This window comes from Cnephaeus nilssonii (genome assembly GCF_951640355.1).
Source record: "Cnephaeus nilssonii genome assembly, chromosome: 18".
Classification (NCBI taxonomy): domain Eukaryota; kingdom Metazoa; phylum Chordata; class Mammalia; order Chiroptera; family Vespertilionidae; genus Cnephaeus; species Cnephaeus nilssonii.
The window spans coordinates 3,126,149-3,144,700 of NC_137089.1; the positions used below are offsets into that span (position 1 = coordinate 3,126,149).

An 18,552-nucleotide genomic window follows, 5' to 3' on the forward strand; every position below is an offset into this window, starting at 1 on the left:
CCAGAGCAAAGACCCCGGGCTGCAGGGCCTGCAGAGCTCTGGGGGCGTCCAGGAGCCTGAATGCAGCCTTGCAAGCTCCGTGCTGGCTGGTGGCTGACTCCAGCTTCTGAGCTGGGGAGACCAGGGAGAGAATGGGGACCCAAGGGGTGGAGAGCCAAGAGCTTTGTCCAACTCAGGAGCCAGCCGTGGCCCCATCTGCCCAATTGTTGCCAGGTGTGATATTGGGATTTACAATAAGAAATATAGATTTGGCCCAGCCAGTGTGGCTCAGTGGTTGAAAGTCAACCCATGAACCAAGAGGTCACAGGCTCGATTCCTAGTCAGGGCACATGGCCGAGTGGTGAGCTCGATGGCAGGTGGGGGGTGTGCAGGAGGCAGCCAATCAATGTTTCTCTCATCAATGTTTCTATCTCTCTCTCCCTCTCCCCTCCTATCCCTAAGATAATCAATAAAAACATTTTTTAAAAAGAAAGAAATATAGATTTGATCTCCATCTGCTTCTGGCACAGAGCTCCTAAAACCCTTGGCACTTCCTAAGTGAGAGAGGATAAAGGCCTTTTGTTAATGGACGAGATGACTTTTGGAAGGCACCTCAGGATGGGGCTGGTTGCCAGGAGGGCCAACCATGTGACGAGAGGGTTGGAACTCTCTGTACCCCCACTCCTACCCCACCCCCACTTCACCCTTCCAACCTCCAGGGAAAGGAGAAAGGCTAGAGACGGAATCAATCATCACGGCCGATGATTTAATCCATCGTGACTATGAAAGTCTCCATAAAAACCCAAGAGCATAGCATTTGGAGACCTTCTGGCTGGATTTCCGGGAGAGTGCACACCTGGAGAGGACATGGGAGCTGCGTGCCCTCCCACACCTCGCCCAGCGCATCTTCTCCACCTGCTGTCCTGGAGCTCCATCCTTTTATAATAACCCTGATCCAGTAAGTAAAATGTTTCTTCCTGAGTTCTGTGAGCAGCTCTAGCAAATTAATCAAACCCGAGGAGGGGGCCATGGGAACCTCTGGTTTATAGCCAGGTGGTCGGAAGTACAGCTAAGGACCTGCGCTTGCGATTGGCCTCTGACGTCCAAGGAGGGGGTCGTTGGAACCTCCCGTCTATGGACAATCGGTCAGAAGCCCAGGTGACAGGAACAACAGAAAGTGTCCAAAGTCCAGAAGCTGACACTTAACGGGTTCAAACTCTGCTTCTGCCATTTCCCAGCTCACTGACTTAACCTCTCTGAGCCTCGACTTCCTCAGCGGTAACGTGGAAAGATACCACCCCAGAGAGAACTGTGAGCGATCGGCACAGGGCCTCGCCCACAGCGGGTGCTCCCGACACGTGCGTTTACTATTTAACCATCAGATGCACTCAGATCCTCGGCCGCAGACTTCAGCACAAGCCTTTCGACATCCAGCTGCTTTCCTTTCAGCCCTGGACACACTCACCTGCTCAATGCCTTGGCACCAAACCACAAGAAAAGAAAGGTAACAGGCCCGCCCCGGCAAATCCAGGTCCTGGGCTGGGACACATACTTTCCCTGGAAGAGGCAGCCTCGCTTTCCTCCGCTGCCACCTGGGGACAGCTATGCGTCGCTCAGAATGGCCCCAATGCCGGGACGCATGTGTTGTGTGAAACGCTCAGGCCTCTCCCTTCACAGCTCCCAAAGCAGACAGCCTCCAGCCCTGCCTGACCCTGACGGCGGCCTCGGCCTCGGGCTCTGCTGTGCCCCGTCTCAAATAAGGCTGCTACACCTGGCCCCCACCTCACAGTCTGCAAGGACTTAATGAGCCATGTCCTACCAGGCTGGGGCTCCCGGTCTGGTAGGGACCACAGACAAACATGCAGTCGTAGTAGTATTTTTATTGCCCTAACTTTCCTGGGGAAAGGCGGCCCCGGACACCCCCGCTGTACCTTTCCCCTCTGCCTAACCTCTCCTGCACTGGCTCTCTGTCACCTACGCCCAAAGAGCCCTGCAAGTGAGTGCCTGTGGGGAAAGTCCCTCTCACTTTACATCTCGGTCATTGAGCTGGGCCGGCAGCTAGCTCTCCTTCCCCTTTCCCAAGGGACATCCGAGGGGGGACAGAGGAAGCCACCTGCCCAGGAGGGCGTGGCCAGGAAGTTGGCCACTCCACGTGGGTTTGCATCATCTTACAGGTTGATGAGGGTCAGAAGTTTGATGCAGCAGCCAACAGCTTCTTGGCAAGAGCTTCCTGGTCAGGGGTCACAGAGCAGGAGAAAGCATGGGAACTGTATTTCTAACCACGTCCTGTTTAACTTGGCCCTGCCCGTGGCCCTCCAGCCCGAAGGCCAGCTGCCAGCAGAGTTCTTGCCCTGGGTGGTCATCAGGAATTCTGACTTCTAATCTGGGCTGATTACTTTGGACCAGCTGCCCAGTCTCTGTATTCTCATCTGCCCATTTCTAAGTCTGGGATAATAATAGCTTCCTCTCCTTGGGAAACGTTTCAATGGCTTTTTTTTTAAACAGGGTTATATCATGTGTTCCCTTACTTCACTTTGTTTGGGTGGGCAGGAAATTGTTTTCAGCCTGCATCCAGGGACCACTAATCACGCTGACAATTGGTAACAAATGAACGGCCAAACGTATTTTCAGAGTAGAGCTCTATTTCCTAAGGAAGTCCTGTTCTCGAGGGAGTGGGTTTCAGACGCGGTTCTGGCACCACGTGACTCTGGTTAGAGGCTGGCCGGGAATAGAAAGGGCCCTGGGCTGAGAGTTCGGGTCCCAGGTGAGGCTGGGCGGCTCTGGGGAGGTCATGTCACCTGTCTGCATATACTTAAACGATGGCATATTATCTCTTTGCACGGACACACCTTGATTCTCATGTCTGCGTCTCTGATTCTTCACACATAAAATGAGGACGCTGAACTAAAAGACCTTCAGCGTCCTCTTCAGCAATGCTGCGCTGACTCCGCTGTGACGATCACTAAGTAAAAATAGTTCTCAGTCACCTGGCCCCTCCCGCCCTTCCCCAGCTCCCCCCGCCACCCTCCAGACAGCCACCGGCATAAACCGGATCATGTCAGTGAGACTCCTCTGACAGCAGTGGGACAGGCATAAGAATCGAGGTGTGTCTGTGCAGAGAGATTATAAGCCCTCATTTAACATGATGTACAAAGAGGCGCTTCAGTAACATGGGGGAGCAAAAATTATGTAATAATATCCCAATGATTTAAAACAGTCAGATGAAGACTAGAAGGAAGTGTCACAAGATGTTCGCAGTGGTTGACTGACTCAGCCTCCTAAGTACCAGAGCCGGGACCCAACCCAGGTCCTGGGTGGAGGGACTGGGGGCGAGATGTCAGAGAAACAGCAGGCAACAATAGATGCCGAGTTCAAAGACGAAAGAGAACTGGAAGTGTGTCGTGGGCCGCAAGAACCTATTTAGAGAAGCAATCACTTAACTGCCATGTACTTCTCCATGGATTATAATAGAATAGTTAGTTGTTGATTCATTTTTCTCAGATCATTCACTTTATTTCTTTCCTTCAGCAAAATTTCTGCACACAGTAAGAAGTTATGTTTCATAGCCCATGGACACGGACAATACTATAGTGAAGACCTGCGGGGGGGGGGGGGGGGGGGAGGGGAGGGAGGTGAAGAGGAGGAAGAGAAAGGGGGAAATGGGAGATATCTGTATATCTATAATACTATCAACAATAAAAAATATGTTTAAAAGTGAAAAAAAACTCATTTTTGGAAAAGTTAAAAAAAAGAAGATATGTTTGTTCATCTTTCAAACCCCTCCTCCAAATACCTGTGGAAACTAAGCAATAAGTCTTTGGCCCCTTAAGCAGTGAATCTTTATATTTGTCCATCAGATCACCATTTGAGATCCTAGATTACTAAACATCTAAATTACTTGACAGTTTGGACAAAAACCGTATCCTTTTCTGGGCTGGACCACTGCCTTTGAAATTACACTCTCTTAAAAAAGACGGGTCCTTTATTCTGGGCGTGGCATCTCAGGAGTCCTGAGATGCTCCAGTGCACGGAACCCAACAACGCCCCCTCCCACTAGTCACCCGGGGTTCTCTGGACAACGCCCACTGACGGCAGACACAGTCCGGGCTGGGCTGAGGCTCATGCCCGGATGCCAGGAGGTAATGTGAGATGGATAAGTACAGACTGAAGAAGTGGGTAAAAATCACTGGATGTGCCATTTTCTTAAATAAAAGGGTCAGCTATAAATAAAAACCCCTGTTTCATGAGATGGCGAGGCTCAAGGCCTTGACGTGGGCAAACAATTCCACCTAAATGATGGAGGAGGAATTGTTCATTCGCGTGAACTGGTACTTCTGGGGCAAATCTCTCAAAACAGAAAAACTATGGAAGACAAGACATCAGGCAGTATTTTCATGGCAACAACATTGTGCTTGGAAGTGGAGGCCAGGGTTCAAATCCCAGGCTATTACACCTTCTCCCTGAGCTCCCAAGCCACCTTAGCTATTGCCACCCAGAAAAATGCTCAGGGATAACTGACACTTCCGAAAATCGGAGTACAATGTTAAATTAGCCCAGGTGGTGTGGCTCAGTTGGTTGAGCATCATCCCAGGCACCAGGAGGTTGCCAGTTCAATTCCAGGTCAGGGCACATACCCAGGTTGCGGGCTCAGTCCCCAGTAGAGGGCGTGCAGGAGGCAGCCGATGGATGTTTCTCTTTCATCGATGTTTCCATCTTTCTCTCTCCTTCTCCCTTCCCCTCTCTGAAAACAATAAAAACATATTTTTTAAAAGAATATAAAATTAAACACAGAAGGGGAAAATTAATGCCCTTCATAGATAGATAGATCTTTCAAAAACAGGACTCATAAGAATACAGTGTGGCCCTGACTGGTTTGGCTCAGTGGATGGAGCATCGGCCTGTGGACTGCAGGGTCCCAAGTTCGATTCTGGTCAAGGGCATGTACCTTGGTTGCGGGCACATCCCCAGTAGGGGTTGTGCAGGAGGCAGCTGATCGATGTTTCTCTCTCATCGATGTTTCTAACTCTCTATCCCTCTCCCTTCCTCTCTGTAAAAAAAATCAATAAAATATATTTTTTTAAAAAATTTAAAAAAAAAAGAATACCATGTGGTCTATCACTGTGGACTGCTAGTGCGGGGAGGGCTCTCAGAGTTTGCGAGTCTAGCTGTCCGCCTGGAGCCGTGCACCTCCGGGGGCCCACAGACACAAAGCCGTAAAACGTGAGATGGATGTCTGTAGTCTCCGCCTTCCCAGGACCCACTACCCCCCGCCCATGGTAACAACACCCTAATTTTCTTTTGGGGAACCACCGTATTTCACTCTCCACATGGTTCAGGTAGGGCCAACTCGCCCCGTTACGATGACAGGCACGTGCCGATCCCGCATGCATCCCCCACCCACAGGGATGGCGTGAGGCCTGGCTGGACTTTCAACAGAACCAGGCGAGAGCTGTCTCTTTATGTCGGGTTGAGCTGGTGGGATGCCAGCCCACGTGGCTGACGGACGTGGTTGCAGTCGCATGGGGAGACCCTTCCTGGGAAAGCCAACAACTCACACAGCATTGCCAAGGTTAGAAAGAGACAGCTCCTGATGGGGCCCCTCGGGCTCCTGCATCCAGCCATGCCTGACGCCACAGCTTCCTCAGACCTGCTGAGGACCATGCACCGTGGCCCTGCCCTTGGGTGTGTGCCCATTTGAGCTGAGGCCCTATCCCGTGTGACCACGCAAGAATCCTGGCCAATACAAGCGACTTCATGAATTCCTTGAGATAGTATGAGAATTTTGGGTAAATATGCACAGGTATTTTTCCCACAGAGAGGATCAGCTGTCTTACTGGGCTCCGGAGCTAAAATGATTAAGACTGACCATCCTAATCCAGTGCTCACATTTCACAGATGAGAAAACCAAGACCCAAGTCAAGAGAGTAACTTGCCTGCCCTGGCTGGTTTGACTCAGTGGATACAGCATGGGCCTGTGGACTGAAGGGTCCAGGGTTCAATTCTGGTCAAGGGCACATGCCCGGGTTTCGGGCTCAATCCCCAGTGGGGGGCATGCAGGAGGCAGCCGATCAATGATTCTCTCATCATTAATGTTTCTCTCTCTCTCTCTCCCTCTAGCAAATCAATAAAAATATATTTTAAAAAGAGAGAGAGAGAGTAACTTGCCTCAGGTCACACAGCAAGCTGGTGTTGGAGGAGGAGACGGAGAGGACATGAGGCTGGTTGACCGATGAGCAGGACCTGGGCAATCAGAGGCTTCTTCCTCCCTCCCTCGTCCTTGGAATGTGCACCCACTGCCTTCCTTGCACTGAAGCTCCCCAAGGACCATCCTGAGACAGCGAGGTGCTGCTGAGACCATCTGGATGGTATATGTGACTCAACCCATTAAGGGTCTACATAGCTTTTAGCATCCTGCTGGGCAGGTGCAGAGATCTCCTCACCTTTGGGCCCAAGACAGGCCTTGTGAGTTCCCTCGCTTCTCCAACCTGCCACCCACCAATCTGGAGTGGCCTGGCTTTCTTTCTTTCTTTCTTTCTTTCTTTCTTTCTTTCTTTCTTTTTTTCTTTCTTTCTTTCTTTTTTTTTTCTTTTCTTATAAATAAGTTTTTATTGATTTCAGAGAGGAAGGGACAGGGAGATAGAGATAGAAACATCAATGATGAGAGAAAATCATTGATCAGGGGCCTCCTGCACGCCCCCTAATGGGGATGTAGCATACATCCCGGACATGTGAGCTGACTGGGAATCAAACCATGACCTCCTGGTTCATAAGTCGACACTCAACCATTGAGCCATGCTGGCCTGGTGGAGTGGCCTGACTTTCTACGGTCTCTCCTATGCTCTGTGTTTGGAGCCATGTTGCATGCCAATAGTTGGTGACAGAACCCAGTTCTGCTGAGTATTCCAGACCCTGTGTCGCCATCGTCACCAGGAACCCTCCTCTGGCCACTCAGCATCGCCAGGTGGCTGCTGACATCACAAGGTGCAGGCTCTCCCCTGGACCATGTCATTTGGCATGACTAGGGGTGAAAAGTCCAGCACTGATACTTTGGAAAGACCTCTGGAAGATTCCAATGCTCAGTTAAGACAAGTACCCCCGCCTTACAACATGAAAACAATGGTGAAGAAGCACTCATAACCCAACTTACCCAATATGTATTAATGAACACTAAATAAACACCTTACTAACATAAAATTGAGTATCTTACTCTGCCCAGGCACTGCGCTAGGAGCTGAGGTGCAAAACTGAACCAAGACCCAGGACCTGCCCTGCAAAACACTCCATCTCTTATGTAAAAGTAAGGACCATGCACAAAAAAATGGTCTACTTTCAATCCGCAGAAGAACAGAATTCTTGGCGGCCCTGCCTTCAAATTCTCAGCCACATGACTCTCTCTTGCTCTCTTGAATTAAGTAAACAGCTTCTTAGAAGATACAGTCCAGTGATTGCAGCTGTTTGAAACAGTCCACCTAGGGAATGTATGGCATTTGAGGATATTTATAAAACTTCTCATTGAGGGTGGAGTTTTTGTGCGATCGAAGTTAAATTGTTGCAGCATAAATCAGACTGCTATGTCAATAAGATGCTGTATGGAGCCTCATGGTAACCACAAAGCAAAACCCTCCAGGAGACTCACAGAAGGTAACAGGAAGGGGAAGGGAACCAAAGCGACGCTATGGAAGATCATCATGCGCCAAGGAAGGCTCAGGGGAGGGAGAGCAGGAGAGTACTAAAGAGCCAGAAAGCAATCAATCAGATGGCATCAGTAAGCCCTCTCCCTACCAATCCTTACTCTAAATGCAAATAAAGTGAATTCTCCAATCAAACAACAAAGAGTGGCTGGATGGATTAAGAACAAGACCCAACTCTAGGCTACAGGAGACTCACTTCAGCTTTAAGAACACACATAGGCTCAAAACGAAGGGATGGAAAGAGATAACGCACGGAGTGAAAATCAGAAGAGAGCAGGGGTAGCTATAGTTATGGGTAGAATCTAACAAGTACACACAGATCATACTCATTTGTTTGTTATAGCAAAAAAATAAATAAATAAAGAGAAGTAGAGAAGAAACAGAGTAAAGAAATGGAGTACCCATCTCTAAAGGCCTGCTTAAGTGAATTATGGTAGAGCCATATGGCATATTATAAAGCTATTAAAATTAAGAAGTTAAATCTGTACATAATTCATTGCCAATAACTCACTCATTTACAAAAGCGATTTATTGTGTGTCTGTCACGTGCCAAATCCTGCTCTCGGCACTGGGGATGCAGCAGAAAATGAGACATGGAGGGTCTCTCTTCTCAAGGAGGAAGAGGGGTGGGAGACAACAAATACACAAGCTCATCTCAGGGAGAGATCGATGCTGGGTGACGATGTGCCGAAGGGAGCTGGGAGAGGGGCCGCCTCTGACGGGTGTCCATGGACGTCCCCTCCGAGGAAGCCATGTTTGAGCTGAGGCCTCCATGACCAGAAAGAGCCAACCCCTTCGCGAAGAACAGGAAGATGTAGAGGAGGAACACTCTAGGGAAAAGAGACAGCGAGGGCAAAGGCCTTAGGTGGGAATAGGCTTGGCTTGATCAAGGGAAGTGTGGTTGCAGCAAAGTGAAGGAAACATGGAACGAGACGAGGTTGGAGAAATGCTGGAGACCCAGGTTTCTTCTGTTCTACCTCTTACACCTGTGTCCTCAGTTTCTCCACTTGCAACATGGAGTTATTGGTCATGACAGCTTTTATCGCCTAGTGTCTCTGCATGAAATCTGTGCAACAGGCTGGACAGGCACTACCATTCCCCACTGAGCAAGCTGAGACTCGAAATGTTTCACCAGAGCCAGGACTCAAATTCATGTCTCCTGGTTGTTACCACGATACCCTTCCCCAGCACGGTACCCACTTCCTCTCTTGTGTATTTCAATAACAGCAACCCTCAATTCTGAAGTGAGTCTTCATAACCTCCAATACTTTGTGGAAGGGATTGAACCCCAGTGATATGGATAGATTGAGTGTTTCAGTCTGCAGCTTAAGGCCACCATGGGTTTTATTTTTAATATAAGTTATTGTTTACATATTGATCTCTCATAACAAAACAGGGAAGGTCAAGGTGTTGGGACTGTCCATGGTACAAAACTTGGGTAGGCAGAGAACGTAGGGGTGGAGTATATGAGGAACACCGGTAGTGTCCGCTCTACATCCACAGTCACATGGCTTGTAAGTGGTGAGACCAGGATTTGAACTGGTACCTATCCAAGTCAAAAGCGTGGGCTCTTTCCAGGAATCGGGATAGTGCATGGGAAGGACCAGCAGAGCACCGGACTCACGGTAACAGCTCAATTCACTGCAGCTGCTGTGATCACATGTACACTGTGCTATTAAAAAGGTCTCTCCCTAGTCACTGGGTCTAATAGCCAAGACCCACGTGATTCACTAGTGCAGGCTGGGAGGATTCCAGAGGGTTCCCAAGCCATGAACCCTGCCCGCATCATTCACACAAAAGCCTGGCGGTCCTGCTCCATTTCTCAGAACAGAATCTGCTGGGGACGGGGAGATTAATCAGACTTCATTAATTCTGCAAAATAAACCATGGCGTGTTTGCCAGCGCCCTCCGAGCATTATCATAAATCACCGAAATGAAAATCACTGACAGCGCACCTGTCTGAGCAGAGGCGTGGCCTGCACTCCAGCTCCGGGAGCAGAAGGTCACGGCAGCGGTGGCTTCCCCGTGGCTTCATGGCTTCCGGAGCCTTCCAGTGACCAGTGGGCCCAGCTGCACGGCGCTCCTGTTGGATCATTAACAGAGTCACGAGCATTAGCCCATCAGTTCCGAAGGGGCCCTAGGGCTGAGTGTGCATTTTGCTCAGATTGTGTAAAGACTAAGCCACCCTCCGAGGAGCTGAGAAGTTTGAGAGGCAGTGGTTTGTTTTTCAAGCCACCGCTTCTTCAAAAAGCCTGACTGGGCCTTAGAGACCCAGAAAGGATTAGTAGCATGTCCAAGGTCACACAAGTCATGGACGGCAGATCTGGGACCAGAATTCGGGACTCCTGATCCTCAGTCTAGTGCTCTTTCCACTCCAATGCCTCTGCCTAAGGGCTTTCGGTAGATTAGAATGCATTCAAAAATATTTACTCCCTCCTGGGACGAGTATACTGTTTTCCTTGGTCTTGGTCACATGACTGCCCTGGGCCATGGCATAAAGCAGGCCCACTGCAAGCAGGGGTTGAAATGGGCTTGCACAGTTGGGCACGCTCTGCCCTCAGCATGAGAAGACTATATGCTGACAAGTTCATGGGTCCAAGGATGATGGGAGACCCGTCCCAGCCAGCAGCTTAGAGGCACCCAGTCCTGCCCAGCGGGAATCAGCTGGTCCTCAGCTGATGCACAGACAAAAGGACTAAAATAGGTGCCTATCTCTGGATCAGCAACAGTAGTTGGCTGATCCAAGCCTCACCCTGCAAACATATGTACAATATCAGTGACGCCGAATATGCATTAGAAGGATCCTGGGCTTTGGTGGAGTTCGTTTGAGTCTTAGTTTCAGCATTTAGTTACTTTGGGACCTCAGGAAAATGATTAAAATTCTCTGACACATGATTTCTTGAACTCTGAAATAAAAGTAATATTTACTTATAGGGGGATACTATGGACTGAATTGACCCTCCCCCCCAAAAAAAAATTAAAAAAAGTCATTGAAGCCCTACCTCCCAGTATGCCTGTATTTGGAGATGGAGCCTAGGAGGAGGAAATTAATGTTAAACAAGGTCATGAGGTTGGGGTCCTGATCAGATAAGGGTTAGTGTTCTGACAAGAGACACCAAAGCCTCTCTCTCTCCCCTCTCCGCTCCGGCCCCCAAGCCACCCTGTGAGGAGAGCATGAGAAGGTGACTGCCTACATTTGCTGATCTTGGACTTCACAGCCTCCAGAACTGAGAAATACATTTCTATTGTTTCAGCCACCCTGTCTATGGTGTCTGGTGATAGCGGCCTGAGCAGACTAACACAGAGAAATTCAGAATGTTATATTAATTGCCTAGCACACAATGGGGCTGAGATTGCAAACCGCTAGCCAGAGAGTTGGGGAAAAGTAGGTCATTACTACCCTGAAAATAAGTAATGTTAGAAATGCATTTTCCTCTAATATGGTCCCAAAACCTTGGCTTTTAGCTGGGCACAAGACACCCAGAAGGAAAACTACACCTCCCAGATTTCTTTGCCGCTAATTCGGTTTGGCTATGTGACAAAGGTGTGCCCAAGAAGATGGGAGGGCCGTATACAACCTGTGGGGCACATCCTTAAAAAGGGAGAGGACATCCTTCCCCCACTTCCTCATTCTTACTGGCTGGAATGTGGACATGATGGGTGGAGCTCAAGCAACCACTTTGGAATAGGAACCCACGCGCCACGTACAGCAGAAAGCAGGCAGACGGAGCCTGGGTTCTGACATCATGGTACCAGGCCCGGACCACCTGCTTGTGGACTTCCATAATGTACGAGAAAAATAAACTACTAACTGGAGTGAGCCACTGATTGAGGGCAGCCCTGCTCAGCACCACTTGGGAGCTTATTAGAAATTCCAATTCAGTCCCCACTACAGACCTCCTGAACCAGAATCTCTGGGACCAAGGAATCTGTGTTCCCACAAGCCGCCCAGGGGATTCTTAGCTTGCTAAACCGGGAGAGGTATTGGTGCAGATTGCCACCACACCCACCTAGCCTGATGACTGACAGAATGCTCCAAAATAGCAGGTTCTGTCCAGGACTCGGCAGGTGATATAAAGCCAGGAAGGATGGCAAAGCCAATAACTGACAATGTCAAGATTTAAAACGATTTTGACAGAGTGGAACACTGCACCAAAGCCAAGCAGATGGATGTAATGGGGATGTATAAAAAGCAAATCAAAATGTTCTTTTTTTATTGAAGGAAATATAAAATGTTCCACTCTTTGCCTTTCTTAAATTAAAAAGAAGAAATGTAAAATTACATATTTCAAAATACAGCAAATAAAGCTATAAATCAATGCCAATGGTGGCTAGTGAGAGGGACGAAGGAAAGAGAGAGGATCAGGAAAGGGGATGAAAGCAAAACCCAAAGTAACAAAGAGATAGAGAGTCCAGGATGGAAAAGGAGCATGGAGGCCCGAGCTCAGGATCCATCTGTAGATACTAAGATGACCTCGGCCACTGGAGGTCATCAGGATAAGGAGTCGGATTATACTGAAACCTACTCTGAGCCAGGCACTGTGTTACATGGGTTATGCCAATGTATCTTTGTTTCTCAGATGCGAAGACTGAAGGACAGAGAGGCTGAGTAAGTTCCCCAAGGCCACACAGGCAACACCGGCGGAAGCAGGCTATGAACCTGGGTGGCTAGAGTTCAGGGCTGTGACACTCAGCCACCCTGGGGCAGTCTACCCTGCGGTGCTGCCCCACTCCTGTGACAGATCAGCTTCTACCGATGGAAAGCCTGGCATAAAAATCAGGAAATCCATTACCTCCTATTACTGTAAGTGCAGAGGTAGGGCGGGTCCAGGTGTAGCAGGCTTATCAGCTCAAAGGCGTCATCACAGATACACGTTCTGTCCGTTCCCGGCTGCTCTGTCCTCAGCATCCGGCTTCATCCGAAGGCGGGCTCTGCTCCTAGTTCCACTGCGCTTCTTCCCGCGGCCGGGAAGGGAGAGGAGCCTGCACCCCACACAGGAAATGCCCTGGAATGCAGAGTCTTCAACTCAGTGTTACTGTGCCGATCTGGGCACATGGCAATTCCCAGACCACAGGGTCCACCCTCGGCAATGCTGCGAGTTACCTGTGGGAGGCGAGTCAGGGCCGAACCCTGGGAGCGGGGATGGCATCGCCAGACCGGGGCTTTGTGGTGCCCAGACCAACAGGCTCCACTATCTGTTGTGACTCTCTCCCTTTTTTCTTCTGAAGCAAATCAAGTTCCCTCGTTTGTTTGAGTCCTAGCGAAGTAATAAATACTTAGAAAAACCAAAAAAGACTCCTTAGAAGTACCTTGGGGAGAAAAGCACAAACCCCTCTTTCCTACTCTTCAGCAGCCTTCCTGACCGGCAGAGGCGTCCCAGGGGAAGATACCCTGGCGCAGCGCCCCGCAGGCTTCCCTTGACAGGCACCGTTATCTTCTGTCCGGGGAGGCCAGCGTGCGCTGGTGGGAGCAGGCGCGGGAGGAGGAGGCAGGCCCGGCATTTGTGGCATGACTAGGTGCCTAGAATGATGTGTCCTGCTTTATTACTTACCTCTGTTAATCATTATGAGGAGATAATCATATTAACCCCATTTTACAGATAACAGAGCCAAGGCCCAGCATTGCTGTGCAGTTGGCTCAGGGTCATTCAGCCTGTCAAGGGGCAGAGGTGGGTTTCAAACTCAAGTCTATCTGATGCTACCCTAGTTCTTTCCCCCGCACCACACCCACCCGATCCAGGATCATTATCATCATCCAACCTTTTGACTGAGATTTCCTGGCTACTTCTTATCTGCTCTCTGGCCCGTGTTGGTTGAGAGAACTACTTACTCTCAGCTTATAACAGACTTTATGAAAATGTCTAGGTATTGAACACTTACTATGTGCCAAGAACGGTACGCACGCAATCTGCTTATCCTGCCAATAACCCTGTGATGTGGTTTATTATGCAGAATGCTTTGGTTGCTAGTGACAGAATCCCACATAAACCATGTGCCAATGGCCACCTCCATGATTCCTTTCTGGTTATGACCCTGTCTAGACTTAAACGCAAGTATCTTGAATTTATCTGGCTTCCACACTTGGCATCTTTTTCCCTGGAGCCATTTAGTCCAATTTAAAAGATGTAACTGGTGCCACCTTAATCAATCCAGAGGTTTTTAAAAGAGGAATCACACCTTCTATTGGTCCTCGTCACAAGGCTGAATGTTAACCAGCCTTTGTCAAGTCAGAATCAGTTACAGCCTCTAGCCCTGCGAGTCCTCAATTTTCTGGATATTTCTGCCATCTCTCCAAAATGGACAAATTTTTGCTAAACTCAATTTTCTCTAGTAGTACTTCCTTATGTATAGACCGTAGCACCTTGGGAATGTAACATACTGTTCATAACCTCTTTGCCTTAACTCACAAGCTCATTCTGTACATATCTGTTTTCCCAGTGGCCACAGGTGACAGTTTTACCAAATGCATCACAACACGATAACACGGGCTGCCTTCATCTATCCTTTAATAACATGTTTTTTGCTTCCTACTCCCAACCCGAGTTAATGCCCCACAATTTAGGTTTTCTGTTATGCCAACACCTCAATTATAGATCCTAACTGTTGTATCATCAGCCTAGCCTAATTAATGCTGGGGTAACAACAAACAAACCCCACCTCTTTACAAAAGGAAAGACTTATTCCCTGCTTGTGTCCATGGCCTGTACAGGCTGGCTGGGATTTGCTTCACGTTCTCTTTATTCTAGGACTCGGATTGAAGTCCTAGCCACTATCTGAGACATGCCAGCTGGTGGCAAAAGGAAAAGAAAAACTCAGCACATGTGCCTCTGCTTAGAAATGGCACAGGTACTCCTGGTCACAGGCCATTGACCAAGCAAGTCATATGGTCAAGCCCGGCTTCAATACCCTTCTCACTGGGAAGGGCAGCACAGAGACCCACATGAAGACAGCAGGTATTTTTGAGCAAATGAAACAATCTATGCAGCCGTGTGCTGGTAAATGAGTAAAAGCCCTGATTTGTAGCACTTGCCAATTTCCATGGTGTAAACACTCCCGCAATAGCCAATTTCAAGCTGCCAATGAGATGTCACGGAATGCAGAGTCAGGAAGAGGTGTGTGTGGTCAGCTCTGATAAGCCGGTGTGAGCAGGCTGCAGCATAGCACTGAGCCCACCCCATTTTAACTCAATCAGTTACTAAACATAAATTGAGCGATACCTGTTCTACAGGATGAATATGACATTTTGCTGTGGACTAGAGAGAGGCAAGGCAGGAGAGCACCGTTAGGTTTGACTCAGCATCAACCTGCCTTCAGCCTAAACTGGGATTTGCAGTCGGGGTGAGGAGGACTTAGACAACCCCAAATTAAGTCTTCACATTATTTGCTGTTCCTGTATTCACTGGCAAATTCAAGTGGAGAGTAAGGATGTGAGATTAAAATAAAAATCATCCTTGCCTCTATAAATAAGATTCAGTCCCAGGTTCCTCCTTTGCAGAAATTCTTATTAAGGACTTGGCTCCCCTCCCAGAAAAATAAGGTAGAGATCATTTAAAACCCTTTAATTCCAAATTATTCCTGATGGGAGTTATTTGTGAGTATACCTATTTTTTAATGTTTACCATATTAACTTTTTTTTTTCTTCAGTAAAAATGTGCTTAAAATACCCATGATCTTGGAATTAGCTCTTCCATACACAAGCTGCCTTTTTTCAAAGAGCGCTCTTTGCGCACATTGACATCACCGCTGCAGTGACATTGAGCAGGTCGCTTACATGCCCTGAATTTGCTTTCTCATCTTCCAGATAATCCCTTATTCCTTGCTGCTCCTTCTAACCTTGCAAGGCCGTTATGAGGCTTGCATACCTGGCATATACGGAGCACCTGGGAGAGCACCTTGCACACGGTGGTTACTCAATAAATACTCCTTCCTATGCATTACCAAGGATAAAGGGCTGCCATGATTATTCCTGAGGCTTGGTTGGAGCTGGAGGGCTTGTCCCTGTCTAACATAGTGCCGGGCTTTGCTCACAGCCTCGGAGCATCTGGCAGGAGCAATCCGGTGGGTGACTGTAAGGACATCTGACAGGAGTGACTTTTGCAGCTCCCCTAGACGCAAGGGTTTTATCACAATTTAGCCACTCACCTCTCTGGCTCTTAGTGCATTGTGCCCCTTGGCCTCTAGCTTGGTTCAAACTGTCAGCCCAACAGAAAGACGGGGATGGGTGGCCCCAGGGCACGCTCCTGGCCTGCAGGGGTGCACCCAAGCCCCATCCTGGGGAGACTGGAAAGCTCACTTAGCCACGCTGTAGTCCTTTATGCTGACTCTCACATAAAATATCAACAGGAAATGCCATCTCTACGGTCATTCTGGAGGAGCTGAGGGCCATTTGGACACAGATGCCTGGCCTAGAGCTGCATGCCGCATAATGTCACAGGACAGACATCAGAGAGAGAGCAGGACAACTCAGCAAAAACAGCCTACCACCTTCCTGGGGACCACTCACCCCTCCCCCAGGTCCTCAAATGGTCAAGGTTACTATTTCAGACGTCTTAGAGTGCTTTGACTTACAGCATAATGGTGAGGAAGATGCTGATATTGATCTTGATAAGGGCAAGAATAAAGAAAGTGGCCTGAGGCTCTGCCCCCAGCTGTTCTGTAACGGGCATGTAGGTTTGTACGTGTGTGTATGGCTCAGTGATCTGTGTGTGTATTAGTTCCTCCTGGTGGCTTTTTTAAAAACTAATTATCAGCTTCTGGAACTGCGTGACAGTGATTTACTATCTATATATATAAAGAGGTAATACGCAAATTGTCCAGGACGCCATAACGTCACGACTGCTCGAGAGGAGGCTGCGCGCACAGGTGGGTGGGAGAGGACTGCGTGCGTGGTGAGGCCAGCCACAGATGGTGCAGGCCCGCAGAGAACAGGGCCTGCCAGCCATGGCACGCTGGCAGTCCCACCTCTGCATGTGAGCTACAGAGGAAACACCTTTTCTGACCGCTCATTGGCTAAGCTCCCCGTACACCACTCGCAGTGTTCTTGGTAACTTGGGTAATAAGAATCCAAGAAGGTGATCTAGGGTTTTTCCACCTCACTCCTGGAGGAAAAAACGAAGGTCCACTGCTGGAGGGGCTAAGAAATGTCATATCCTGCCCTAGCCGGTTTGGCTCAGTGGATAGATCCTTGGCCTGCCGACTGCAGAGTCCGGGTTCGATACTGGTCAAGGGCATGTACGTAGGTTGCAGGCTCCTCCCTGGCCGGGGCCCAGGTCAGGGCTCATGCAGGAGGCAACCAATCAAAGTGTCCCTCTCACATTGATGTTTCTCTCTGTCTTTCCCTCTCTCTTCTACGCTCTCTAAAAATCAATGGAAAAATATCCTCAGGTGAGGACAAAAAGAAAGAAATGTCATAGGCTATGAAAGAGACATCTTGAAAATGTCTAAAGAAAGTTGTCATTTTTTTGTGGTGAAGGGACTGGAGTCCATGTTGATGAAAACACCTTGGCGGCTGCGGTGGCGGGCAGTGGCAGCAGCAGCAGGATGATGGGGGCAGTGCCTTCCCTTGATCAGCCCGGTCGCCTCCTGCAGAGGGAGACCAGACTGCTCTCCCCACGGGGAGCGGGCCTAAGCCATCAGTAGGACATCCCCTGAGGGCTCCCGGATTGGAGAGGGTGCAGGTCAGGCTGAGGGATCCCCCCTCCCACCCCTCGTGCACGAATTTTGTGCACCGGGCCTCTAGTGTGTATATAAAGGCCATCGAAGACTTGGAATAAAACTACTTGATTGAAGGCTCCAAAATTAAGAATTTAACCCTACTTGTATGTATGAGCAGCTCCACAAATATGGGGGTATCAATATGGACATATCATTTACTTTTCTAGTTAATCCATTGAAGAAAGCTTGCTTCTATAACAAATAACCTCCCAAATTTTCATTTATTTCTTGCTCAGATAACAGTCCAAGTCAAATGTGTCTACATGGAAGTCAGCTTTCTTCCCCAGAGTGACCGGGGGCTACAGGCTGATCACACTCTTTCCTGGACAAGGGAGCCATGGACTCACCTACTAAAGATGCTTTCCCCAGCACTCCTGGAAACCCTTAAGCAGCCAACCTAACTTTCTGGCACCTCCTCTGAAAGAGCAAGGAGGGAAAAGAAACAGGGCGGGAGACAGGGGGCGGGGGGGGGGGGGGAAGGTGGATAAAAGCTTCATTCACTGGGACATCCTGATAAATTGCATTGTCTGCAATGGATGAGCCAGCTGTCATATCCAAGTTTTAGTGGATAAGTGTCTATCAAAGAGGATCTGGAGAACGGCATGAATAAGCTGAAAAAAGCAAAAGTTTTATTGTTTAAGAAATCAGGTAATTGTTTTTTTCTAAAATTTGTAATTAGTGGGGTTTTTTTGTTTGTTTTTTAATATATTTTTATTTATTTCAGAGAGGAAGGGAGAGGGAGGGACAGAAACATCAATGATGAGCCCTAGTGGGTTTGGCTCCATGAATAGAGCATCAGCCTACAGACTGAAGGGTCCTGGGTTCGATTCCAGTCAAGGGCACATGTTCAGATTGCGGGAGGGGGAGGGAAGGGGGCGTGCAGGAGGCTGCCAATAGACGATTCTCTAATCGTTGATGTTTTTCTCTCTCTCCCCCTCTCTCTTCCTCTCTGAAATTTAAAAACAAATTTTTTTAAAGAAACATCAATGAGAGAGAATCATTGATCAGCCGCCTCCTGCACATCCCCCACCGGGGCCTAAGCCCACAACCTGGGCATGTGCCCTGACTGGGAATCAAATCATGACCTCCTGGTTCATAGATCAACGCTCAACCACTGAGCCACGCCGGCCAGGCTGTAATTAGTGTTTAGTACATTTGTTGAAACCAC

The 18,552-nt window shown here is 48.8% G+C and overlaps 1 protein-coding gene across 1 annotated transcript in view; it reads right to left on the reverse strand.

The window, feature by feature from the left end:
- The window catches only part of KHDRBS3 (KH RNA binding domain containing, signal transduction associated 3), a 257,417-nt gene extending 247,563 nt beyond the window's left edge, over window positions 1-9,854 (reverse strand). The window contains exon 1 of the mRNA XM_079796554.1: window positions 9,626-9,854. The gene's annotated coding sequence lies outside the window, so the exon portion shown is untranslated. The remainder of the gene's footprint in view (window positions 1-9,625) is intronic.
- Between the last annotated feature and the right edge of the window lie 8,698 nt (window positions 9,855-18,552).